General features: G+C 48.2%; 1 long non-coding RNA gene across 1 annotated transcript in view; it reads left to right on the forward strand.

The window, feature by feature from the left end:
- LOC144371918 (uncharacterized) overlaps nt 1-26,740 on the forward strand; it is a 57,116-nt gene extending 30,376 nt beyond the window's left edge. Inside the window, exons 2-3 of the long non-coding RNA XR_013431983.1 lie at nt 23,826-23,894; nt 26,684-26,740. This is a non-coding gene — a long non-coding RNA (uncharacterized LOC144371918). The remainder of the gene's footprint in view (nt 1-23,825; nt 23,895-26,683) is intronic.
- The last annotated feature ends 461 nt before the right edge of the window (nt 26,741-27,201 follow it).

Raw genomic sequence — 27,201 nt, forward strand, 5'->3', positions numbered from 1 at the left:
CCCCTGGCCTCAGATCAATGTGCCTACTGTAAAGAAAAAGGACACTGGGCCAAAGAGTGCCCCAAAAAGAAGCAGTCACGCCGGCCTGCCATGCTGACTCTAGAAGATGACTAGGAAAGTCGGGGCTCGGATCCCCTCCCCGAGCTCAGGGTAACTTTTGAAGTGGAGGGGACCCCAGTGAACTTCGAGGTAGATACAGGAGCAGTATATTCAGCCCTCAAGGCCCCACTGGGCCCTCTATCTAATAAAAGGTCCTTAGTTCAAGGGGCTAATGGCAGTAAATATCGGGCTTGGACAACAAAGAGGACTATGGACCTAGGAAGGGGAAAAGTCCACCACTCTTTCCTAGTGATCCCAGAATGCCCGGCCCCATTGATGGGCAGGGACCTACTCACCAAGCTTCGGGCTAAAATAACTTTTGACCCTGATGGCCCCCAAGTGGAGTTTCTAAACCCTGCAGTGAAGGCCCCTATAGCCACGGCTCTGACTATGTCAGTAGAAGATGAATACCAACTCTTCACAGCCTCTGGGACTGATCAAACAGGTAGACTACCCCAGAGATGGATAAAGGATTATCCTGACGCCTGGGCAGAAACTGCTGGGTTAGGTCTGGCGGTAAAACAACCTCCAATAGTAATAGAATTAAAAGCCTCTGCCTCTCCAATCAGTGTTAAGCAATATCCTCTGAGCAAAGAAGCTAGGGATGGGATAAGACCCCATATTCAGAAATATCTGGCTCTGGGGGTCCTAAGGCCCTGCCAATCGGCCTGGAATACCCCCCTGTTACCAGTAAGGAAGCCAGGAACTGGGGACTACCGCCCTGTTCAAGACCTGAGAGAGATCAACAACAGAGTACAGGATATTCACCCCACGGTCCCTAATCCATACAATTTGCTTAGCACCCTGAATCCGGAGCGGATATGGTACACTGTGCTGGACTTAAAAGATGCTTTCTTCTGTTTGCCCCTGCATAAGGACAGTCAGTTGCTGTTTGCTTTTGAATGGATAGATCCAGAGATCGGAACATCTGGCCAACTAACCTGGACTAGACTCCCACAGGGGTTCAAAAACTCTCCCACTCTCTTTGATGAAGCTCTCCACAGGGACCTCAACGACTTCAGAACTGCACACCCCGAAGTCACCCTACTCCAATACGTGGATGACTTGCTGCTGGCAGCCAACACCAAGGAGAACTGTGAGTCTGGGACCCGAGCACTATTATCCGAGCTCGCTCAGCTCGGATATAGGGCCTCTGCCAAAAAGGCCCAAATTTGTCAACAAGAAGTAATCTTCCTGGGTTATTCTCTTAGGGGCGGCAAACGATGGCTTACTGAGCCTAGAAAGCGAACCGTTGTGCAGATACCGCCCCCATCTGATAAGAGACAGCTCAGAGAGTTTCTTGGGACTGCCGGCTTTTGTAGGTTATGGATTCCTGGGTTTGCGTCTTTGGCAGCCCCTCTATACCCATTGATAAAGGGGGATGCCCAATTCCAATGGACCCCTGAGCACCAACAGGCTTTTGATAATATCAAAAAGGCTCTGTTATCTGCCCCGGCCTTGGCACTCCCAGATGTAGAAAAACCCTTCACTCTCTACATCGAAGAAAAGAAAGGAATAGCACGGGGAGTGCTCACTCAGACTTTGGGACCTTGGAAAAGGCCGGTGGCATACTTATCAAAGAAACTGGACCCAGTGGCTAGCGGGTGGCCCCATTGTCTAAGGGCTATAGCAGCGGCAGCCCTTCTAATAAAGGATGCTGATAAATTAACGTTGGGACAAAAGCTAACCATCATAGCCCCCCATGCCCTGGAAAGCATCATCCGTCAGCCTCCAGACAGGTGGTTGTCAAACTCCAGAATAACTCATTACCAGAGCCTCCTGCTTGACAAAGACAGAATAACGCTGGGACCTCCTGCTCCACTTAACCCGGCTACACTGCTGCCAGAAGAATCATCAGGACCTCTTGCTCATGATTGTCAGCACATACTGGCAGAAGAGACCAGTGTGCGCCGAGACCTAAAGGATCAGCCATTGCCCCGCCCTGAGGTCGTATGGTTTATGGACGGGAGCAGCTTCCTCCAGGAAGGTAAGCGGCGGGCTGGAGCAGCAGTAGTTAGCAAAACTAATGTTATCTGGTCCTCTAGCCTCCCAGAAGGAACATCAGCTCAAAAAGCAGAACTAATTGCCCTTACGAAAGCGCTGGAGCTAGCATCGGGCAAAAGAGCCACCATATACACTGATAGCCGCTATGCTTTCGCCACTGCTCACGTGCACGGGGCTATTTATCAGCAAAGGGGGCTACTAACCTCCGCCGGGAAGGAAATAAAGAACAGAGATGAGATCCTCCACCTTCTCTCGGCAGTAAAAGGCCCTAAAGAACTGGCTATAGTGCACTGCCAGGGGCACCAGAAGGGGAATGACCCTGTGGCAGTTGGAAACAGACAAGCAGATGAGGAAGCCAAGTTGGCAGCCCTAAAAGGAGTGACCCTGTTAACTGTTTCCACGTCGGGGGAACAGCAACCGGGAAACCTGGCTGCACAGGAACATTCAGGCAACTTATGGCCTGGGGACACAGACACTGAACTCTGGGATCCCACAGAGCCGAGTTCACCATTTCAAAAAGCTCAACTCTACGTCAAAGATGTACACCAGCTCACCCATTTAGGCTCAAAGAAGTTACAGGCACTCTTGAAGGACAAAAGAAAGGACTTATCGTTGACTGACTCGCAGAGGAAAGAAATAGCTGAGCAGGTGACTAAAGCTTGTCAAGTCTGCCATTTAGTTAATGCATACCCATCCAAGCTTCCAATAGGAAAGCGTTTGCGAGGGACCAGACCTGGACAGTTCTGGGAAGTGGACTTTACTGAGATCAAGCCAGCAAGGTATGGACTTAAGTATCTCCTAGTCTTTGTAGATACTTTTTCAGGATGGGTAGAAGCCTTCCCTACGAAGAAAGAAACGGCTCAGATGGTGGTCAAAAAGATTCTGGAAGACATCTTTCCAAGATTTGGACTGCCTAAGGTAATAGGGTCCGATAACGGACCGGCGTTTGTGGCCCAGGTAAGTCAGGGATTGGCCAGGACCCTGGGGATTAATTGGAAGTTACATTGTGCCTATAGACCCCAGAGTTCAGGACAGGTAGAAAGGATGAATAGAACAATCAAAGAGACCTTAACAAAATTAAGCTTAGAGACCGGCATAAAAGATTGGACCATGCTCCTACCTTATCCCCTGTTCCGTGCAAGAAATACCCCCTCTGTCTCTTTGTGCAACCTCACTCCCTATGAAATTCTTTATGGTGCCCCTCCTCCAATCAGGGACCTGACACCAACCCTGAGACCTAATGATTCCTTTCACACCCCCTTGCTTAACAGACTTAAAGCCCTTGAACACACCCAACGATACCTGTGGAAACGGCTGGCCACTGCTTATCAGCCCGGAGACAAGGAAATCCCACACCGACATCAAGTGGGAGACTTCGTCTACGTGAGACGACATCAGGTGTCATCCTTGGAACCCCGCTGGAAAGGGCCATACCAGGTGCTGCTCATAACGCCTACAGCGGTAAAAGTAGATGGGATCGCTTCCTGGATCCATGCTTCCCATATCAAGCCTGCGCCCTGTCCGGACTCCGGCTGGAAACTGGAACAGACTGGTAACCCTCTCAAGCTGCGTGTCCGTCGTGTGGGTAGGGCTATGGATTCTTCCCCTGACCGCCTGCAGCCCTAATCCCCATCAGCCTGTTCAACAACATTGGCAAGTTATAAATCCCACTGGACAAGTAGTATGGTCTATTTCGAATGTAGCTCCCTTATGGACTTGGTGGCCATCTCTTCATCCGGACATTTGTCAACTGGCCATAGGCCTCTCTGACTGGGACCTCCCTGACATAGAGGACCCCACGAAGATCCCGTTTGACCCCAAATCAGGGCAACGTTCCCCACGGGGTAACCATATGCATTATGGATGTCATCGCCCACATCATAGGTGTAGACTAGCCAGTCTTGATTATTATGTGTGCCCAGCTGATTTCCGAAGTCGCAAACAGGCCCGAACCTGTGGAGGGCCCAGTGACTTTTATTGCAAATCTTGGGGTTGTGAACAAACAGGAGCTGCATGGTGGAAACCAAACTCCCCAGACAGCATGATTCAGGTAGGGCGAAATGACACCTGGATACACCCTAGGGACTGTTTACTTAGCCGAGTGTCGAACACTCACTGTGGAAAAACTAGTCTGTGTAACCCCCTTAACATAACTTTTACCTCAAAAGCAAGGGGCTACCTCAGGACGACATGGCTTACGGGAAATACCTGGGGAATGCGATTCTATGTCTATGGCCCCACCTATGACTTTGGTCTCTGGTTCACCATCAGACTTAAGCAGGAAGAGAATCCCATAGCAATAGGGCCCAATCCCCTTAAGCCAGGAATTAAGCCTCCCAAACCCCCTTTGCTTAGAACTACTGGAACCCCTTTACTATCCTATTCCTCCCGGTATCCGTCTTTGCCAACTTCCCCAGTACAGAGTACAGCTGACTCCTCCCCCTGGGAATTAATTAAAGGAACCTTCTCGGTGCTGAACTCCACACAGCCAGACCTCACCCAATCCTGCTGGCTATGCCTCTCTGCCGCACCCCCTTACTATGAAGGAATAGCAGTTAATGGGACTTACGCTGTGAAGACACAGAGTTCCACTTGCAGTTGGGGTAAAAATCCAAAGTTAACTCTCCCAGAAGTAACTGGGGCAGGTTTATGTATAGGGTCCCCCCCCCAAAGTAAACAGCATATATGTACCCAGAGAGGAAAAATTAATGTCACGCAGGGTTTTCTAGTCCCCGAGAAAGGAACCTGGTGGGCGTGTGACTCAGGATTAACTCCTTGCATTTCAGTCCAGGTGTTTGACAGCTCAGTAAACTATTGTGTGATGGTGCAAGTACTCCCCAGGGTGCTTTTTCATGATGCAGAATCATTTGAAGGTTTAGTAGGGGGACAAATAACCCGTTTCCGTCGGGAACCAGTGTCCCTCACACTGGCCCTACTATTGGGGATAGGAGCTGTTGCAGGAGTTAGTACAGGAACCGCTGCCATGATCCGGGGGTCACAACAAATGGCCCAGTTAGAAACAGCAATAGATCAGGACTTGAAGACATTAGAGACTTCTATCACAGCCTTGCAGGAGTCTTTAACCTCACTCTCTGAAGTTGTATTGCAGAATAGGCGAGGGTTAGATCTTCTTTTTATGAGGGAAGGAGGCCTCTGTGTAGCCCTAAGGGAAGAATGTTGTTTTTATGCCGACCATACTGGAGTTGTAAAAGAATCCATGAGTAAACTAAGAAAACGCCTTGAAGAGCGCCAGAAAGAGAGAGAGACTCAACAAGGGTGGTTTGAGTCTTGGTTTGCCCAGTCCCCCTGGTTAACTACACTCCTATCAGCTCTAGCTGGACCCTTGATCATTCTTATATTGTTACTAACTGTGGGTCCCTGTTTGCTTAACCGTATAGTTTCTTTTCTCCAGGCTCAGATTGGGCAGGTGAAACTCATGGTAATCAGACAGCAATATGCTCCACTGGTGGAAATGGAAAATGAGACCTTCCAATAATTATGATTCAGTACTTTTAAGATTAAAAGTAGTTAGAAAAAGGAGTGGGGAATGTAAAGGTAAAAATTCTAAGCTGATTCCAAGCTGCAAGAGCTTGAGTTAAAGTGTAAGAGACTAGGGCATTGTAAAGCTTCTAGATTACAAGGCCTGGGTTAAAAAGTAAAAAGACAATTGTTACAATCATACAAGTCTATTGTTACAATTCCTCTGCTATCCCCGGAACTCGTAATCCCTGTAAAATTGTTAGAACAATGAGGGAACTGCCCAGTAAATGTCTCCATTGAATCCCTGGTTGATTAATAGCTAAGGGCTCTAGGTAGCATGACACGTACGCATCTAGGCCCCAGAACCAATCAGTTTAAATGTATACCCCACTTTGAAATGACCAATCATCTCTGCCTAAATTGTTCCCGCCAATGTATGTACTAATCATGTTTCAGAATTGTTGTTCAATTTTCCCGCGCCTTATGATGATTTGTTCTGATGCCTGCAAAGCCCCCCACCCTCTCCAAAAAGTGTACTTAAGCTCCACCTGACCTCCGCTCTGGGCTCTGAGCTGCTCTCCCTTCTTGAGTGAGCACAGAGTCCCAGCGCGCTGGAACAGGATCCTCAATAAACTTCCCCCCTGCGATTGCATGAAGTGAGTCTCTTGTGTGGTTTCTCCCCTCCGTCGCTTCGCTGCACCCCAACATTTGGTGCGTTGGCCGGGAAAGGCGCATCGCCGTTGTTAGGGGAGACCCTAACAACGGACTGCTTCGGGGGTAAGTAAGGCGCCTTTCTTTCTGTCTCTCTGTCTCTCCCTTTCTCCTTCTTGTCTTTCTTTTGCGATCGCTCGGTTTGGTGTCTGGCCCAGTGGAGGACGTGAGTTCTCAGGGGGCATTCGGGTTCGGTTTCTGCTCGGTTTGGTGTCTGGCCCAGTGGAGGACGTGAGTTCTCAGGGGGCATTCAGGTTCAGTTTCTGGCTCAATGGTGAGCGTGAGCCTCCAGGGACCGTGAGGTCTCAGAGCCTTTCTGGTTTTGGGTTGGTAGCGTGTGGTTCCCAGTGGAAAACGTAAGTTCTCCCTGGCTGTGGCTGGCTGTGACGGACGTGTCTTTGGAGTCACGGGCCACGATCCCCAGAGGGACAGAGGTCCCTCGTCTGGGGGGGTGAAAACACCCCCATCGGTGCTGCCAACCCGTCTGGTTCTGCCGGCAATTTTCTTGTTTTTCTTAGGCTGAACTCGCTGTCTGTCTTTAGTTTTTGCCTCTGAATTTGTGTTAAACGCTTTACTGTGTGTCTGTGACTGCATCTCGTTGTGTTTTGTTTGTATCGTCTTGTCTCTGTTTTCGTTCAAGTAACTCTCAGTATGGGACAAAGCCATTCCACACCTCTGTCCCTGACCCTAGATCATTGGACGGATGTCCATTCAAGGGCCCGGAATCTCTCTTTTTCAGTGAATCGCAGGACCTGGCGGACACTCTGCGCCTCAGAATGGCCCACCCTCGGAGTTGAGTGGCCTCCAGAAGGGTCCTTCCATCTCCCTTTAATCCGTAAAGTCAGAGATTCTGTCTTTCAGCCGGGGCCACGTGGCCATCCAGATCAACAGCCATATATTTTAACCTGGCAAGACCTCTGCGAGTTTCCTCCTATGTGGATCAAGCCTTTTCTTATTCCCGCATCTGTTCCAGTCTCTTCCCCTTCCATCCTATCCCTCAAATCTCCTGCTCTTCCCCCTCGTCCCTTCGTTCTCCCTGAGTCCCAGGATTTAACTTTACTGGACTCCACCCCCCCTCCTTATCCTTTACCCATGCTCCCAAATCCTCAATTTGCCCCCAGGGCCCCTCCTGCCGCTGACTTGATCACCCCTCAGTTAGAGGTAATGGGGTCAGATCCGAGCCCGCCCGGGGACTTTCCAGCACCAGCGCCAGCGGCAGCAGCGGCGGCAGCGGCGGCAGCGTCGGCAGCGGCAGCCCCTCCCCCACTGGAGGAGGCTGGGCCAGCTAAAGGAACCCGCAGGCGGAGAATAATGGAACACTTGGAAGCGCCGGTGATGCTTCCTCTTCGTCCCTATGGGCCCACAATAGATGATGGGCACGGGGGAGAGATGCAAGCTTACCAATATTGGCCTTTCTCTTCCTCAGATCTTTATAACTGGAAAAATAACAATCCCCCTTTTTCTGAGGACCCCACCCGGCTTACAGGTCTAGTTGAGTCGCTGATGTTCTCACACCAGCCCACTTGGGATGACTGCCAGCAGCTTTTGGGGACTCTCTTCACAACAGAGGAACGAGAGAGAATCCTCATGGAAGCCAGAAAGAATATTCTTGGACCAGATGGGAGACCAACCCAACTTCCTAACATCATCGAAGCTGGCTTCCCCTTAAACCGACCCAATTGGGACCCTAACACCTTTGAAGGTAGGGAGCATCTGTCCACCTATCGCCGGGCTCTTGTAGCGGGTCTCCGAGCGGCTGCTAGGCGGCCAACTAATTTGGCCAAGGTAAGAGAGATAATTCAGGGACCCAATGAATCCCCCTCCATGTTTCTGGAGAGGATTATGGAAGCATATAGAAGATATACTCCCTTTGATCCTCAGGCAGAGGACCAAAAGGCATCTGTTGCCATGGCTTTTATTGGGCAGGCTGCCCTGGATATTAAGAGAAAGTTACAACGTTTAGATGGACTACAAGAGATGACCTTAAGAGATTTAGTCAGAGAGGCTGAGAAAGTATATTATAAGAGAGAAACTGAGGAAGAAAAGGAACAGAGGAGGGAGAAGGAAAGGGAACACAGGGAGGATGAGAGAAACATAAGGCAGACTAAAACATTGGCTAAGGTCCTGGTCACAGCCACAGATAGGCCAGAAGTTGGAAGGCAGGGAGACAGAAAGGGATACCTGGGCCCACGCCAAAGGCCGCCCCTGGCCTCAGATCAATGTGCCTACTGTAAAGAAAAAGGACACTGGGCCAAAGAGTGCCCCAAAAAGAAGCAGTCACGCCGGCCTGCCATGCTGACTCTAGAAGATGACTAGGAAAGTCGGGGCTCGGATCCCCTCCCCGAGCTCAGGGTAACTTTTGAAGTGGAGGGGACCCCAGTGAACTTCGAGGTAGATACAGGAGCAGTATATTCAGCCCTCAAGGCCCCACTGGGCCCTCTATCTAATAAAAGGTCCTTAGTTCAAGGGGCTAATGGCAGTAAATATCGGGCTTGGACAACAAAGAGGACTATGGACCTAGGAAGGGGAAAAGTCCACCACTCTTTCCTAGTGATCCCAGAATGCCCGGCCCCATTGATGGGCAGGGACCTACTCACCAAGCTTCGGGCTAAAATAACTTTTGACCCTGATGGCCCCCAAGTGGAGTTTCTAAACCCTGCAGTGAAGGCCCCTATAGCCACGGCTCTGACTATGTCAGTAGAAGATGAATACCAACTCTTCACAGCCTCTGGGACTGATCAAACAGGTAGACTACCCCAGAGATGGATAAAGGATTATCCTGACGCCTGGGCAGAAACTGCTGGGTTAGGTCTGGCGGTAAAACAACCTCCAATAGTAATAGAATTAAAAGCCTCTGCCTCTCCAATCAGTGTTAAGCAATATCCTCTGAGCAAAGAAGCTAGGGATGGGATAAGACCCCATATTCAGAAATATCTGGCTCTGGGGGTCCTAAGGCCCTGCCAATCGGCCTGGAATACCCCCCTGTTACCAGTAAGGAAGCCAGGAACTGGGGACTACCGCCCTGTTCAAGACCTGAGAGAGATCAACAACAGAGTACAGGATATTCACCCCACGGTCCCTAATCCATACAATTTGCTTAGCACCCTGAATCCGGAGCGGATATGGTACACTGTGCTGGACTTAAAAGATGCTTTCTTCTGTTTGCCCCTGCATAAGGACAGTCAGTTGCTGTTTGCTTTTGAATGGATAGATCCAGAGATCGGAACATCTGGCCAACTAACCTGGACTAGACTCCCACAGGGGTTCAAAAACTCTCCCACTCTCTTTGATGAAGCTCTCCACAGGGACCTCAACGACTTCAGAACTGCACACCCCGAAGTCACCCTACTCCAATACGTGGATGACTTGCTGCTGGCAGCCAACACCAAGGAGAACTGTGAGTCTGGGACCCGAGCACTATTATCCGAGCTCGCTCAGCTCGGATATAGGGCCTCTGCCAAAAAGGCCCAAATTTGTCAACAAGAAGTAATCTTCCTGGGTTATTCTCTTAGGGGCGGCAAACGATGGCTTACTGAGCCTAGAAAGCGAACCGTTGTGCAGATACCGCCCCCATCTGATAAGAGACAGCTCAGAGAGTTTCTTGGGACTGCCGGCTTTTGTAGGTTATGGATTCCTGGGTTTGCGTCTTTGGCAGCCCCTCTATACCCATTGATAAAGGGGGATGCCCAATTCCAATGGACCCCTGAGCACCAACAGGCTTTTGATAATATCAAAAAGGCTCTGTTATCTGCCCCGGCCTTGGCACTCCCAGATGTAGAAAAACCCTTCACTCTCTACATCGAAGAAAAGAAAGGAATAGCACGGGGAGTGCTCACTCAGACTTTGGGACCTTGGAAAAGGCCGGTGGCATACTTATCAAAGAAACTGGACCCAGTGGCTAGCGGGTGGCCCCATTGTCTAAGGGCTATAGCAGCGGCAGCCCTTCTAATAAAGGATGCTGATAAATTAACGTTGGGACAAAAGCTAACCATCATAGCCCCCCATGCCCTGGAAAGCATCATCCGTCAGCCTCCAGACAGGTGGTTGTCAAACTCCAGAATAACTCATTACCAGAGCCTCCTGCTTGACAAAGACAGAATAACGCTGGGACCTCCTGCTCCACTTAACCCGGCTACACTGCTGCCAGAAGAATCATCAGGACCTCTTGCTCATGATTGTCAGCACATACTGGCAGAAGAGACCAGTGTGCGCCGAGACCTAAAGGATCAGCCATTGCCCCGCCCTGAGGTCGTATGGTTTATGGACGGGAGCAGCTTCCTCCAGGAAGGTAAGCGGCGGGCTGGAGCAGCAGTAGTTAGCAAAACTAATGTTATCTGGTCCTCTAGCCTCCCAGAAGGAACATCAGCTCAAAAAGCAGAACTAATTGCCCTTACGAAAGCGCTGGAGCTAGCATCGGGCAAAAGAGCCACCATATACACTGATAGCCGCTATGCTTTCGCCACTGCTCACGTGCACGGGGCTATTTATCAGCAAAGGGGGCTACTAACCTCCGCCGGGAAGGAAATAAAGAACAGAGATGAGATCCTCCACCTTCTCTCGGCAGTAAAAGGCCCTAAAGAACTGGCTATAGTGCACTGCCAGGGGCACCAGAAGGGGAATGACCCTGTGGCAGTTGGAAACAGACAAGCAGATGAGGAAGCCAAGTTGGCAGCCCTAAAAGGAGTGACCCTGTTAACTGTTTCCACGTCGGGGGAACAGCAACCGGGAAACCTGGCTGCACAGGAACATTCAGGCAACTTATGGCCTGGGGACACAGACACTGAACTCTGGGATCCCACAGAGCCGAGTTCACCATTTCAAAAAGCTCAACTCTACGTCAAAGATGTACACCAGCTCACCCATTTAGGCTCAAAGAAGTTACAGGCACTCTTGAAGGACAAAAGAAAGGACTTATCGTTGACTGACTCGCAGAGGAAAGAAATAGCTGAGCAGGTGACTAAAGCTTGTCAAGTCTGCCATTTAGTTAATGCATACCCATCCAAGCTTCCAATAGGAAAGCGTTTGCGAGGGACCAGACCTGGACAGTTCTGGGAAGTGGACTTTACTGAGATCAAGCCAGCAAGGTATGGACTTAAGTATCTCCTAGTCTTTGTAGATACTTTTTCAGGATGGGTAGAAGCCTTCCCTACGAAGAAAGAAACGGCTCAGATGGTGGTCAAAAAGATTCTGGAAGACATCTTTCCAAGATTTGGACTGCCTAAGGTAATAGGGTCCGATAACGGACCGGCGTTTGTGGCCCAGGTAAGTCAGGGATTGGCCAGGACCCTGGGGATTAATTGGAAGTTACATTGTGCCTATAGACCCCAGAGTTCAGGACAGGTAGAAAGGATGAATAGAACAATCAAAGAGACCTTAACAAAATTAAGCTTAGAGACCGGCATAAAAGATTGGACCATGCTCCTACCTTATGCCCTGTTCCGTGCAAGAAATACCCCCTCTGTCTCTTTGTGCAACCTCACTCCCTATGAAATTCTTTATGGTGCCCCTCCTCCAATCAGGGACCTGACACCAACCCTGAGACCTAATGATTCCTTTCACACCCCCTTGCTTAACAGACTTAAAGCCCTTGAACACACCCAACGATACCTGTGGAAACGGCTGGCCACTGCTTATCAGCCCGGAGACAAGGAAATCCCACACCGACATCAAGTGGGAGACTTCGTCTACGTGAGACGACATCAGGTGTCATCCTTGGAACCCCGCTGGAAAGGGCCATACCAGGTGCTGCTCATAACGCCTACAGCGGTAAAAGTAGATGGGATCGCTTCCTGGATCCATGCTTCCCATATCAAGCCTGCGCCCTGTCCGGACTCCGGCTGGAAACTGGAACAGACTGGTAACCCTCTCAAGCTGCGTGTCCGTCGTGTGGGTAGGGCTATGGATTCTTCCCCTGACCGCCTGCAGCCCTAATCCCCATCAGCCTGTTCAACAACATTGGCAAGTTATAAATCCCACTGGACAAGTAGTATGGTCTATTTCGAATGTAGCTCCCTTATGGACTTGGTGGCCATCTCTTCATCCGGACATTTGTCAACTGGCCATAGGCCTCTCTGACTGGGACCTCCCTGACATAGAGGACCCCACGAAGATCCCGTTTGACCCCAAATCAGGGCAACGTTCCCCACGGGGTAACCATATGCATTATGGATGTCATCGCCCACATCATAGGTGTAGACTAGCCAGTCTTGATTATTATGTGTGCCCAGCTGATTTCCGAAGTCGCAAACAGGCCCGAACCTGTGGAGGGCCCAGTGACTTTTATTGCAAATCTTGGGGTTGTGAACAAACAGGAGCTGCATGGTGGAAACCAAACTCCCCAGACAGCATGATTCAGGTAGGGCGAAATGACACCTGGATACACCCTAGGGACTGTTTACTTAGCCGAGTGTCGAACACTCACTGTGGAAAAACTAGTCTGTGTAACCCCCTTAACATAACTTTTACCTCAAAAGCAAGGGGCTACCTCAGGACGACATGGCTTACGGGAAATACCTGGGGAATGCGATTCTATGTCTATGGCCCCACCTATGACTTTGGTCTCTGGTTCACCATCAGACTTAAGCAGGAAGAGAATCCCATAGCAATAGGGCCCAATCCCCTTAAGCCAGGAATTAAGCCTCCCAAACCCCCTTTGCTTAGAACTACTGGAACCCCTTTACTATCCTATTCCTCCCGGTATCCGTCTTTGCCAACTTCCCCAGTACAGAGTACAGCTGACTCCTCCCCCTGGGAATTAATTAAAGGAACCTTCTCGGTGCTGAACTCCACACAGCCAGACCTCACCCAATCCTGCTGGCTATGCCTCTCTGCCGCACCCCCTTACTATGAAGGAATAGCAGTTAATGGGACTTACGCTGTGAAGACACAGAGTTCCACTTGCAGTTGGGGTAAAAATCCAAAGTTAACTCTCCCAGAAGTAACTGGGGCAGGTTTATGTATAGGGTCCCCCCCCCAAAGTAAACAGCATATATGTACCCAGAGAGGAAAAATTAATGTCACGCAGGGTTTTCTAGTCCCCGAGAAAGGAACCTGGTGGGCGTGTGACTCAGGATTAACTCCTTGCATTTCAGTCCAGGTGTTTGACAGCTCAGTAAACTATTGTGTGATGGTGCAAGTACTCCCCAGGGTGCTTTTTCATGATGCAGAATCATTTGAAGGTTTAGTAGGGGGACAAATAACCCGTTTCCGTCGGGAACCAGTGTCCCTCACACTGGCCCTACTATTGGGGATAGGAGCTGTTGCAGGAGTTAGTACAGGAACCGCTGCCATGATCCGGGGGTCACAACAAATGGCCCAGTTAGAAACAGCAATAGATCAGGACTTGAAGACATTAGAGACTTCTATCACAGCCTTGCAGGAGTCTTTAACCTCACTCTCTGAAGTTGTATTGCAGAATAGGCGAGGGTTAGATCTTCTTTTTATGAGGGAAGGAGGCCTCTGTGTAGCCCTAAGGGAAGAATGTTGTTTTTATGCCGACCATACTGGAGTTGTAAAAGAATCCATGAGTAAACTAAGAAAACGCCTTGAAGAGCGCCAGAAAGAGAGAGAGACTCAACAAGGGTGGTTTGAGTCTTGGTTTGCCCAGTCCCCCTGGTTAACTACACTCCTATCAGCTCTAGCTGGACCCTTGATCATTCTTATATTGTTACTAACTGTGGGTCCCTGTTTGCTTAACCGTATAGTTTCTTTTCTCCAGGCTCAGATTGGGCAGGTGAAACTCATGGTAATCAGACAGCAATATGCTCCACTGGTGGAAATGGAAAATGAGACCTTCCAATAATTATGATTCAGTACTTTTAAGATTAAAAGTAGTTAGAAAAAGGAGTGGGGAATGTAAAGGTAAAAATTCTAAGCTGATTCCAAGCTGCAAGAGCTTGAGTTAAAGTGTAAGAGACTAGGGCATTGTAAAGCTTCTAGATTACAAGGCCTGGGTTAAAAAGTAAAAAGACAATTGTTACAATCATACAAGTCTATTGTTACAATTCCTCTGCTATCCCCGGAACTCGTAATCCCTGTAAAATTGTTAGAACAATGAGGGAACTGCCCAGTAAATGTCTCCATTGAATCCCTGGTTGATTAATAGCTAAGGGCTCTAGGTAGCATGACACGTACGCATCTAGGCCCCAGAACCAATCAGTTTAAATGTATACCCCACTTTGAAATGACCAATCATCTCTGCCTAAATTGTTCCCGCCAATGTATGTACTAATCATGTTTCAGAATTGTTGTTCAATTTTCCCGCGCCTTATGATGATTTGTTCTGATGCCTGCAAAGCCCCCCACCCTCTCCAAAAAGTGTACTTAAGCTCCACCTGACCTCCGCTCTGGGCTCTGAGCTGCTCTCCCTTCTTGAGTGAGCACAGAGTCCCAGCGCGCTGGAACAGGATCCTCAATAAACTTCCCCCCTGCGATTGCATGAAGTGAGTCTCTTGTGTGGTTTCTCCCCTCCGTCGCTTCGCTGCACCCCAACATTTGGTGCGTTGGCCGGGAAAGGCGCATCGCCGTTGTTAGGGGAGACCCTAACAACGGACTGCTTCGGGGGTAAGTAAGGCGCCTTTCTTTCTGTCTCTCTGTCTCTCCCTTTCTCCTTCTTGTCTTTCTTTTGCGATCGCTCGGTTTGGTGTCTGGCCCAGTGGAGGACGTGAGTTCTCAGGGGGCATTCGGGTTCGGTTTCTGCTCGGTTTGGTGTCTGGCCCAGTGGAGGACGTGAGTTCTCAGGGGGCATTCAGGTTCAGTTTCTGGCTCAATGGTGAGCGTGAGCCTCCAGGGACCGTGAGGTCTCAGAGCCTTTCTGGTTTTGGGTTGGTAGCGTGTGGTTCCCAGTGGAAAACGTAAGTTCTCCCTGGCTGTGGCTGGCTGTGACGGACGTGTCTTTGGAGTCACGGGCCACGATCCCCAGAGGGACAGAGGTCCCTCGTCTGGGGGGGTGAAAACACCCCCATCGGTGCTGCCAACCCGTCTGGTTCTGCCGGCAATTTTCTTGTTTTTCTTAGGCTGAACTCGCTGTCTGTCTTTAGTTTTTGCCTCTGAATTTGTGTTAAACGCTTTACTGTGTGTCTGTGACTGCATCTCGTTGTGTTTTGTTTGTATCGTCTTGTCTCTGTTTTCGTTCAAGTAACTCTCAGTATGGGACAAAGCCATTCCACACCTCTGTCCCTGACCCTAGATCATTGGACGGATGTCCATTCAAGGGCCCGGAATCTCTCTTTTTCAGTGAATCGCAGGACCTGGCGGACACTCTGCGCCTCAGAATGGCCCACCCTCGGAGTTGAGTGGCCTCCAGAAGGGTCCTTCCATCTCCCTTTAATCCGTAAAGTCAGAGATTCTGTCTTTCAGCCGGGGCCACGTGGCCATCCAGATCAACAGCCATATATTTTAACCTGGCAAGACCTCTGCGAGTTTCCTCCTATGTGGATCAAGCCTTTTCTTATTCCCGCATCTGTTCCAGTCTCTTCCCCTTCCATCCTATCCCTCAAATCTCCTGCTCTTCCCCCTCGTCCCTTCGTTCTCCCTGAGTCCCAGGATTTAACTTTACTGGACTCCACCCCCCCTCCTTATCCTTTACCCATGCTCCCAAATCCTCAATTTGCCCCCAGGGCCCCTCCTGCCGCTGACTTGATCACCCCTCAGTTAGAGGTAATGGGGTCAGATCCGAGCCCGCCCGGGGACTTTCCAGCACCAGCGCCAGCGGCAGCAGCGGCGGCAGCGGCGGCAGCGTCGGCAGCGGCAGCCCCTCCCCCACTGGAGGAGGCTGGGCCAGCTAAAGGAACCCGCAGGCGGAGAATAATGGAACACTTGGAAGCGCCGGTGATGCTTCCTCTTCGTCCCTATGGGCCCACAATAGATGATGGGCACGGGGGAGAGATGCAAGCTTACCAATATTGGCCTTTCTCTTCCTCAGATCTTTATAACTGGAAAAATAACAATCCCCCTTTTTCTGAGGACCCCACCCGGCTTACAGGTCTAGTTGAGTCGCTGATGTTCTCACACCAGCCCACTTGGGATGACTGCCAGCAGCTTTTGGGGACTCTCTTCACAACAGAGGAACGAGAGAGAATCCTCATGGAAGCCAGAAAGAATATTCTTGGACCAGATGGGAGACCAACCCAACTTCCTAACATCATCGAAGCTGGCTTCCCCTTAAACCGACCCAATTGGGACCCTAACACCTTTGAAGGTAGGGAGCATCTGTCCACCTATCGCCGGGCTCTTGTAGCGGGTCTCCGAGCGGCTGCTAGGCGGCCAACTAATTTGGCCAAGGTAAGAGAGATAATTCAGGGACCCAATGAATCCCCCTCCATGTTTCTGGAGAGGATTATGGAAGCATATAGAAGATATACTCCCTTTGATCCTCAGGCAGAGGACCAAAAGGCATCTGTTGCCATGGCTTTTATTGGGCAGGCTGCCCTGGATATTAAGAGAAAGTTACAACGTTTAGATGGACTACAAGAGATGACCTTAAGAGATTTAGTCAGAGAGGCTGAGAAAGTATATTATAAGAGAGAAACTGAGGAAGAAAAGGAACAGAGGAGGGAGAAGGAAAGGGAACACAGGGAGGATGAGAGAAACATAAGGCAGACTAAAACATTGGCTAAGGTCCTGGTCACAGCCACAGATAGGCCAGAAGTTGGAAGGCAGGGAGACAGAAAGGGATACCTGGGCCCACGCCAAAGGCCGCCCCTGGCCTCAGATCAATGTGCCTACTGTAAAGAAAAAGGACACTGGGCCAAAGAGTGCCCCAAAAAGAAGCAGTCACGCCGGCCTGCCATGCTGACTCTAGAAGATGACTAGGAAAGTCGGGGCTCGGATCCCCTCCCCGAGCTCAGGGTAACTTTTGAAGTGGAGGGGACCCCAGTGAACTTCGAGGTAGATACAGGAGCAGTATATTCAGCCCTCAAGGCCCCACTGGGCCCTCTATCTAATAAAAGGTCCTTAGTTCAAGGGGCTAATGGCAGTAAATATCGGGCTTGGACAACAAAGAGGACTATGGACCTAGGAAGGGGAAAAGTCCACCACTCTTTCCTAGTGATCCCAGAATGCCCGGCCCCATTGATGGGCAGGGACCTACTCACCAAGCTTCGGGCTAAAATAACTTTTGACCCTGATGGCCCCCAAGTGGAGTTTCTAAACCCTGCAGTGAAGGCCCCTATAGCCACGGCTCTGACTATGTCAGTAGAAGATGAATACCAACTCTTCACAGCCTCTGGGACTGATCAAACAGGTAGACTACCCCAGAGATGGATAAAGGATTATCCTGACGCCTGGGCAGAAACTGCTGGGTTAGGTCTGGCGGTAAAACAACCTCCAATAGTAATAGAATTAAAAGCCTCTGCCTCTCCAATCAGTGTTAAGCAATATCCTCTGAGCAAAGAAGCTAGGGATGGGATAAGACCCCATATTCAGAAATATCTGGCTCTGGGGGTCCTAAGGCCCTGCCAATCGGCCTGGAATACCCCCCTGTTACCAGTAAGGAAGCCAGGAACTGGGGACTACCGCCCTGTTCAAGACCTGAGAGAGATCAACAACAGAGTACAGGATATTCACCCCACGGTCCCTAATCCATACAATTTGCTTAGCACCCTGAATCCGGAGCGGATATGGTACACTGTGCTGGACTTAAAAGATGCTTTCTTCTGTTTGCCCCTGCATAAGGACAGTCAGTTGCTGTTTGCTTTTGAATGGATAGATCCAGAGATCGGAACATCTGGCCAACTAACCTGGACTAGACTCCCACAGGGGTTCAAAAACTCTCCCACTCTCTTTGATGAAGCTCTCCACAGGGACCTCAACGACTTCAGAACTGCACACCCCGAAGTCACCCTACTCCAATACGTGGATGACTTGCTGCTGGCAGCCAACACCAAGGAGAACTGTGAGTCTGGGACCCGAGCACTATTATCCGAGCTCGCTCAGCTCGGATATAGGGCCTCTGCCAAAAAGGCCCAAATTTGTCAACAAGAAGTAATCTTCCTGGGTTATTCTCTTAGGGGCGGCAAACGATGGCTTACTGAGCCTAGAAAGCGAACCGTTGTGCAGATACCGCCCCCATCTGATAAGAGACAGCTCAGAGAGTTTCTTGGGACTGCCGGCTTTTGTAGGTTATGGATTCCTGGGTTTGCGTCTTTGGCAGCCCCTCTATACCCATTGATAAAGGGGGATGCCCAATTCCAATGGACCCCTGAGCACCAACAGGCTTTTGATAATATCAAAAAGGCTCTGTTATCTGCCCCGGCCTTGGCACTCCCAGATGTAGAAAAACCCTTCACTCTCTACATCGAAGAAAAGAAAGGAATAGCACGGGGAGTGCTCACTCAGACTTTGGGACCTTGGAAAAGGCCGGTGGCATACTTATCAAAGAAACTGGACCCAGTGGCTAGCGGGTGGCCCCATTGTCTAAGGGCTATAGCAGCGGCAGCCCTTCTAATAAAGGATGCTGATAAATTAACGTTGGGACAAAAGCTAACCATCATAGCCCCCCATGCCCTGGAAAGCATCATCCGTCAGCCTCCAGACAGGTGGTTGTCAAACTCCAGAATAACTCATTACCAGAGCCTCCTGCTTGACAAAGACAGAATAACGCTGGGACCTCCTGCTCCACTTAACCCGGCTACACTGCTGCCAGAAGAATCATCAGGACCTCTTGCTCATGATTGTCAGCACATACTGGCAGAAGAGACCAGTGTGCGCCGAGACCTAAAGGATCAGCCATTGCCCCGCCCTGAGGTCGTATGGTTTATGGACGGGAGCAGCTTCCTCCAGGAAGGTAAGCGGCGGGCTGGAGCAGCAGTAGTTAGCAAAACTAATGTTATCTGGTCCTCTAGCCTCCCAGAAGGAACATCAGCTCAAAAAGCAGAACTAATTGCCCTTACGAAAGCGCTGGAGCTAGCATCGGGCAAAAGAGCCACCATATACACTGATAGCCGCTATGCTTTCGCCACTGCTCACGTGCACGGGGCTATTTATCAGCAAAGGGGGCTACTAACCTCCGCCGGGAAGGAAATAAAGAACAGAGATGAGATCCTCCACCTTCTCTCGGCAGTAAAAGGCCCTAAAGAACTGGCTATAGTGCACTGCCAGGGGCACCAGAAGGGGAATGACCCTGTGGCAGTTGGAAACAGACAAGCAGATGAGGAAGCCAAGTTGGCAGCCCTAAAAGGAGTGACCCTGTTAACTGTTTCCACGTCGGGGGAACAGCAACCGGGAAACCTGGCTGCACAGGAACATTCAGGCAACTTATGGCCTGGGGACACAGACACTGAACTCTGGGATCCCACAGAGCCGAGTTCACCATTTCAAAAAGCTCAACTCTACGTCAAAGATGTACACCAGCTCACCCATTTAGGCTCAAAGAAGTTACAGGCACTCTTGAAGGACAAAAGAAAGGACTTATCGTTGACTGACTCGCAGAGGAAAGAAATAGCTGAGCAGGTGACTAAAGCTTGTCAAGTCTGCCATTTAGTTAATGCATACCCATCCAAGCTTCCAATAGGAAAGCGTTTGCGAGGGACCAGACCTGGACAGTTCTGGGAAGTGGACTTTACTGAGATCAAGCCAGCAAGGTATGGACTTAAGTATCTCCTAGTCTTTGTAGATACTTTTTCAGGATGGGTAGAAGCCTTCCCTACGAAGAAAGAAACGGCTCAGATGGTGGTCAAAAAGATTCTGGAAGACATCTTTCCAAGATTTGGACTGCCTAAGGTAATAGGGTCCGATAACGGACCGGCGTTTGTGGCCCAGGTAAGTCAGGGATTGGCCAGGACCCTGGGGATTAATTGGAAGTTACATTGTGCCTATAGACCCCAGAGTTCAGGACAGGTAGAAAGGATGAATAGAACAATCAAAGAGACCTTAACAAAATTAAGCTTAGAGACCGGCATAAAAGATTGGACCATGCTCCTACCTTATGCCCTGTTCCGTGCAAGAAATACCCCCTCTGTCTCTTTGTGCAACCTCACTCCCTATGAAATTCTTTATGGTGCCCCTCCTCCAATCAGGGACCTGACACCAACCCTGAGACCTAATGATTCCTTTCACACCCCCTTGCTTAACAGACTTAAAGCCCTTGAACACACCCAACGATACCTGTGGAAACGGCTGGCCACTGCTTATCAGCCCGGAGACAAGGAAATCCCACACCGACATCAAGTGGGAGACTTCGTCTACGTGAGACGACATCAGGTGTCATCCTTGGAACCCCGCTGGAAAGGGCCATACCAGGTGCTGCTCATAACGCCTACAGCGGTAAAAGTAGATGGGATCGCTTCCTGGATCCATGCTTCCCATATCAAGCCTGCGCCCTGTCCGGACTCCGGCTGGAAACTGGAACAGACTGGTAACCCTCTCAAGCTGCGTGTCCGTCGTGTGGGTAGGGCTATGGATTCTTCCCCTGACCGCCTGCAGCCCTAATCCCCATCAGCCTGTTCAACAACATTGGCAAGTTATAAATCCCACTGGACAAGTAGTATGGTCTATTTCGAATGTAGCTCCCTTATGGACTTGGTGGCCATCTCTTCATCCGGACATTTGTCAACTGGCCATAGGCCTCTCTGACTGGGACCTCCCTGACATAGAGGACCCCACGAAGATCCCGTTTGACCCCAAATCAGGGCAACGTTCCCCACGGGGTAACCATATGCATTATGGATGTCATCGCCCACATCATAGGTGTAGACTAGCCAGTCTTGATTATTATGTGTGCCCAGCTGATTTCCGAAGTCGCAAACAGGCCCGAACCTGTGGAGGGCCCAGTGACTTTTATTGCAAATCTTGGGGTTGTGAACAAACAGGAGCTGCATGGTGGAAACCAAACTCCCCAGACAGCATGATTCAGGTAGGGCGAAATGACACCTGGATACACCCTAGGGACTGTTTACTTAGCCGAGTGTCGAACACTCACTGTGGAAAAACTAGTCTGTGTAACCCCCTTAACATAACTTTTACCTCAAAAGCAAGGGGCTACCTCAGGACGACATGGCTTACGGGAAATACCTGGGGAATGCGATTCTATGTCTATGGCCCCACCTATGACTTTGGTCTCTGGTTCACCATCAGACTTAAGCAGGAAGAGAATCCCATAGCAATAGGGCCCAATCCCCTTAAGCCAGGAATTAAGCCTCCCAAACCCCCTTTGCTTAGAACTACTGGAACCCCTTTACTATCCTATTCCTCCCGGTATCCGTCTTTGCCAACTTCCCCAGTACAGAGTACAGCTGACTCCTCCCCCTGGGAATTAATTAAAGGAACCTTCTCGGTGCTGAACTCCACACAGCCAGACCTCACCCAATCCTGCTGGCTATGCCTCTCTGCCGCACCCCCTTACTATGAAGGAATAGCAGTTAATGGGACTTACGCTGTGAAGACACAGAGTTCCACTTGCAGTTGGGGTAAAAATCCAAAGTTAACTCTCCCAGAAGTAACTGGGGCAGGTTTATGTATAGGGTCCCCCCCCCAAAGTAAACAGCATATATGTACCCAGAGAGGAAAAATTAATGTCACGCAGGGTTTTCTAGTCCCCGAGAAAGGAACCTGGTGGGCGTGTGACTCAGGATTAACTCCTTGCATTTCAGTCCAGGTGTTTGACAGCTCAGTAAACTATTGTGTGATGGTGCAAGTACTCCCCAGGGTGCTTTTTCATGATGCAGAATCATTTGAAGGTTTAGTAGGGGGACAAATAACCCGTTTCCGTCGGGAACCAGTGTCCCTCACACTGGCCCTACTATTGGGGATAGGAGCTGTTGCAGGAGTTAGTACAGGAACCGCTGCCATGATCCGGGGGTCACAACAAATGGCCCAGTTAGAAACAGCAATAGATCAGGACTTGAAGACATTAGAGACTTCTATCACAGCCTTGCAGGAGTCTTTAACCTCACTCTCTGAAGTTGTATTGCAGAATAGGCGAGGGTTAGATCTTCTTTTTATGAGGGAAGGAGGCCTCTGTGTAGCCCTAAGGGAAGAATGTTGTTTTTATGCCGACCATACTGGAGTTGTAAAAGAATCCATGAGTAAACTAAGAAAACGCCTTGAAGAGCGCCAGAAAGAGAGAGAGACTCAACAAGGGTGGTTTGAGTCTTGGTTTGCCCAGTCCCCCTGGTTAACTACACTCCTATCAGCTCTAGCTGGACCCTTGATCATTCTTATATTGTTACTAACTGTGGGTCCCTGTTTGCTTAACCGTATAGTTTCTTTTCTCCAGGCTCAGATTGGGCAGGTGAAACTCATGGTAATCAGACAGCAATATGCTCCACTGGTGGAAATGGAAAATGAGACCTTCCAATAATTATGATTCAGTACTTTTAAGATTAAAAGTAGTTAGAAAAAGGAGTGGGGAATGTAAAGGTAAAAATTCTAAGCTGATTCCAAGCTGCAAGAGCTTGAGTTAAAGTGTAAGAGACTAGGGCATTGTAAAGCTTCTAGATTACAAGGCCTGGGTTAAAAAGTAAAAAGACAATTGTTACAATCATACAAGTCTATTGTTACAATTCCTCTGCTATCCCCGGAACTCGTAATCCCTGTAAAATTGTTAGAACAATGAGGGAACTGCCCAGTAAATGTCTCCATTGAATCCCTGGTTGATTAATAGCTAAGGGCTCTAGGTAGCATGACACGTACGCATCTAGGCCCCAGAACCAATCAGTTTAAATGTATACCCCACTTTGAAATGACCAATCATCTCTGCCTAAATTGTTCCCGCCAATGTATGTACTAATCATGTTTCAGAATTGTTGTTCAATTTTCCCGCGCCTTATGATGATTTGTTCTGATGCCTGCAAAGCCCCCCACCCTCTCCAAAAAGTGTACTTAAGCTCCACCTGACCTCCGCTCTGGGCTCTGAGCTGCTCTCCCTTCTTGAGTGAGCACAGAGTCCCAGCGCGCTGGAACAGGATCCTCAATAAACTTCCCCCCTGCGATTGCATGAAGTGAGTCTCTTGTGTGGTTTCTCCCCTCCGTCGCTTCGCTGCACCCCAACAAGATGTGATTGGCACCTTCATTGGTGGGAACAGGTCGGGCAGGGGTGATTGGTCATTCAAACTGATTGGTTCAGGCCCTGTGACAAACTGCAGAGGGCCCTAGGCTAAATGGCCAGTAGGGCATTGTCTTAACTATCTCAGGAATCTGGGTGTAACAGAGGAATTTAATAATACCTAATCTTTTACATTTTAATTCAAGCTTTCCAGCTTAGAAACTTTACCCTTTCCGTCCCACTTCTCCCTTGTGGGAGAAGTCTATGTTACTCTTTTCTAAATAAACCCTGCTTTGTATGCTTGCCTGAACATGCTTCTCTAATGTTCAAACTTCAACATGTGGGAAAGTAAGACTTGTCACCAGTTACCAGTGGTGTCACTACCAGCCTCAATTTTGGAGGAAGTTCCTGAAACCCTTTCCAATCTGTCTCTTGGGTGAGAACTGCCCAAATCAAGACACAGCCAGTGATGAGGGGGAAGACTTCCACAGTGTTCTATTCCTTTTATTTTGGAGCCTACCATTCATTGAATCCATTTCTATGCTTTCAGGTTTCTGTGCTACACTGGAGCTGAAAAAAATATAAGGGGAACACTAAGCATCCTGAAATCCAGGAAATGGTAAGTGTGTGTTCTTATTTTGAGACTGAGTAGGGAGGCTCTTTGAAGCCAGTGGGATTGGCAATGGTGGCTGGAAACTCCTCATAATTGTCTCCAGAGTCTGGTGGGTAGAAGGTCTCTCCTTGGCAGCTTGGCCTTTAGTTTTATCTGACTAGTGGAGCTTAGATCAGTATTTGAGACCTCAAGTCTTTTGTTCCATAATTGTATGGTATTTTCATGGCCTTCCTGAATTCCTATGTGGGCATCTGTGTGCCATTATCTTAGCATGTCCCCAGAATATGTGGTGAAGACTGGGATAGTCATCAGAAGAAGACCCCAACTTCATTAGTTGTGTTCCTGTGTGAGAGAAGCTGTGGCTTTTTTAGGGACCCCTGTTCTTGTTCCTCCTAAGTGTTTATTGTTGTTGTATACATGTTTATTTATTTTAGACCATGAATTATTCCCAGGGGTGTTTTTCTACTGACCCACATTCTCAACCTTTTTCTATATATTTATGTAGAGACAAGGTCTCACTGAGTTTCTTAGAACCTCACTAACTTGCTCAAGCTGGTTTTGAACTCAGCATCCTCATGCCTGCTGAGCTTTTTAAATGTAGACTAAGAAGTAACTCAAATCCTGAATGACTATCTGATAGTTTAGCTATTTATAGGTCTGAGATTAAATCCAAAATTTCCAGCTCACTTTAAATTCTCAAAAGCAGGTTTCTTGCTCAACTTGATTGAGAAAAAATAAAATAAAATAAAATAGATAGTAAATGACAATGGACATCTTATTTAACCACACCTGAAGGGTAATGGATAGATATGTTAATGAGCACCATTAAGGCCTATTAAAATTGAAAGAACTTTTGAGATTCACTTGTGGGAATACCTTCAACCAAATTCTTTGTCCTTGGGGTGAACCCAATTGGAAGTCACTGGAAGGAGGATGGGATACCAAAAGGACAAACTTCAGCCTAGTTGGTAATAAGAATGTCTTTTTCAATACTCATTTTAAATAGATTTTAACCAATGCTCTGCCAAAAAACATATTTAAACTTCGAACCTGACACAGAAAAAATGGGTTCTTGTGCTATCACGCCCTCTTCCACATTTTGGGAATTGTATTTCTTCTTGCTAAAATAAATCCTATTCTTTTTACTATTACCTTCACGGAGTGTCCATAGATTTTATTCTTCAAAACTTGTGAGACAAGATCCCAGAGAAAATTGGTTAAATGGAAAATTTAGTTTCATCTCAAAACTTTAGTTTCAACATAATTATTTTTTCCCATGTTTTGTTTTAAAGGGATGCTTTATTTGTATTTTTTTCTCCAAGAACTGGATGGCAATTATAAAAGATTTTGATTTATCCTTGTGGGACTTTCACATAAGAAAAAAGCAGAAAAAAATAAGATGACATTAAAAATGATGACTTTTTTCTTAATAAAATAATATAGTCAATGTGTCCCAGTCGCCAGGGGCAAAATTGCAACATATGCAGTAAAGGAGAGAAATAAAAAATGTCCAAATTCTTCTGCCCCTTTCAATGCTTTATTCACTCAAATTGCTCAATGTGAAAGGGTAAAGTTTCTAAGCTGGAAGGCTTGACTTAAAATGAAAAGATTAGGTATTATTGAGTTCCTCTGTTACACCCAGATTCCTGAGATAGTTAAGACAACACCCTACTAGCCATTTAGCCTAGGGTCCTGTGCAGTTTGTTACAGGGCCTGAACCAATAAGTTTGAATGTGTACACCCCCCCCCCAGGAATGACCAATCACCCCTGCCCGAGCTGTTCTCACCAATGAATTTGCCAATCACGTCTCAGAGTTGTTGTTCAATTACCCCACGCCTCATGATGATTTGTTCTGATGTATGCAAAGCCCACCTGCCCTCTCCAAAAAGTGTACTTAAGCTCTGCTTGACCTTTGCTCTGGGCTCTGAGTTGCTCTCCCTCCTTGAGTGAGCACAGAGTTCCAGCCCGCTGGAATGGATCCCCAATAAATATCCCCTTTTGCCAATTGCATGGAGTCAGTCTCTTGGGTGGTCTCTCCCTCTGACGATTCGCCAGACCTTTACAAATGTATTTATACTCTATAGGTTCTTATTCAAGAAAATAACGATCCTGAATGCTTGGCCCTGCAGTAGACATAATTCATTCCCAGCAAAAAAAATAGGCTGATTAATTTACTGCTAAGAATTCTAGATTAATTCTAAACACTGCAAAAGTCACTTAATCATGACAGGCTAGTGATAGACATTCCCTCTGTGTACTAAGTTTAAGTGTCATAACAAAATTATTAAGCCTTAGGCTTTTAGTCCAGCAGATGCACACTCACTCAGACCATGGTGACCAGATCAAGAACCAAGGCAGGCTTCTCCTGGCTTGGAGTGGACAGCATGTTGAGGAGAGAACCTTTGGAGAAGTTGTGGCTTTCACCAAAATTCAGATGAAGTGGTAGAGTTTGAGAGATGAGAAAATCATGCAGAGGATCAGAAGAACAATGACAAGTGATGGTATGTCAGGTCCTCATCAGGCTCTCAGCTTGAGTGCATCCTAGTTTCTGCTGGCTAAATCCCTGCTCATTAGCTCCATTATTTATACTAAATTTGGGGGCCTTTAACCTCTCTTTCAATTCTTATTATCTATCATGGGATTTCTCCATGACATTATTTACCCTGGGGTCAGAAACTTGTGGTCTTGTGGTCTCCACTCTGATTTTCTTGTCTTTCTCTGTTATCAGGCAAATATAGCCTGCCAGATATTTCACTCTCTTTATCAGGTTAAGGGGAAGTAACTTTTTTTTTAGGCCATACTGGAGGACTCTTTGGGTGTGCCTGGTGTGACTGCATGTTTCAAACTGGAGATTTCAAAATGGAGTTGTTTAAGCTCAGGGCTAAGGCCATCCTCACAGTCCCAATTAAAGACTTTTAAAAAATGTAATGGGACCTTAATTGCTGTTTTTTACTCCATATATGTAAGACCACTTTATTAAAATGACCTGTAGAAGCATTCCAAACATTTCCAGCAAACATCTTTGTCCTAGTGTGGAGGAAAATAAAGATGGGACTGGACTTGATTTAAACTATAAGGAAGTTTAATCACAAGGGCTAGATTACATAGTGAATCTGAACATCAAAAGCCATGTGAGAAACCTGGTACATTTAAAAAAAAATAGTTATCAATGGACTTTGATTTTACTTATTGATATGTGGATCTGAGGATTGAACCCAGTGACTCAACATGCTAGGCAAGCACTCTGTTACTGAGCTAAAACCCCAGTCCTAACCTGATACATTTTTAATAACCTGTTTTACATAGACATTA

This window comes from Ictidomys tridecemlineatus, chromosome Y (genome assembly GCF_052094955.1).
Source record: "Ictidomys tridecemlineatus isolate mIctTri1 chromosome Y, mIctTri1.hap1, whole genome shotgun sequence".
Lineage (NCBI taxonomy): Eukaryota > Metazoa > Chordata > Mammalia > Rodentia > Sciuridae > Ictidomys > Ictidomys tridecemlineatus.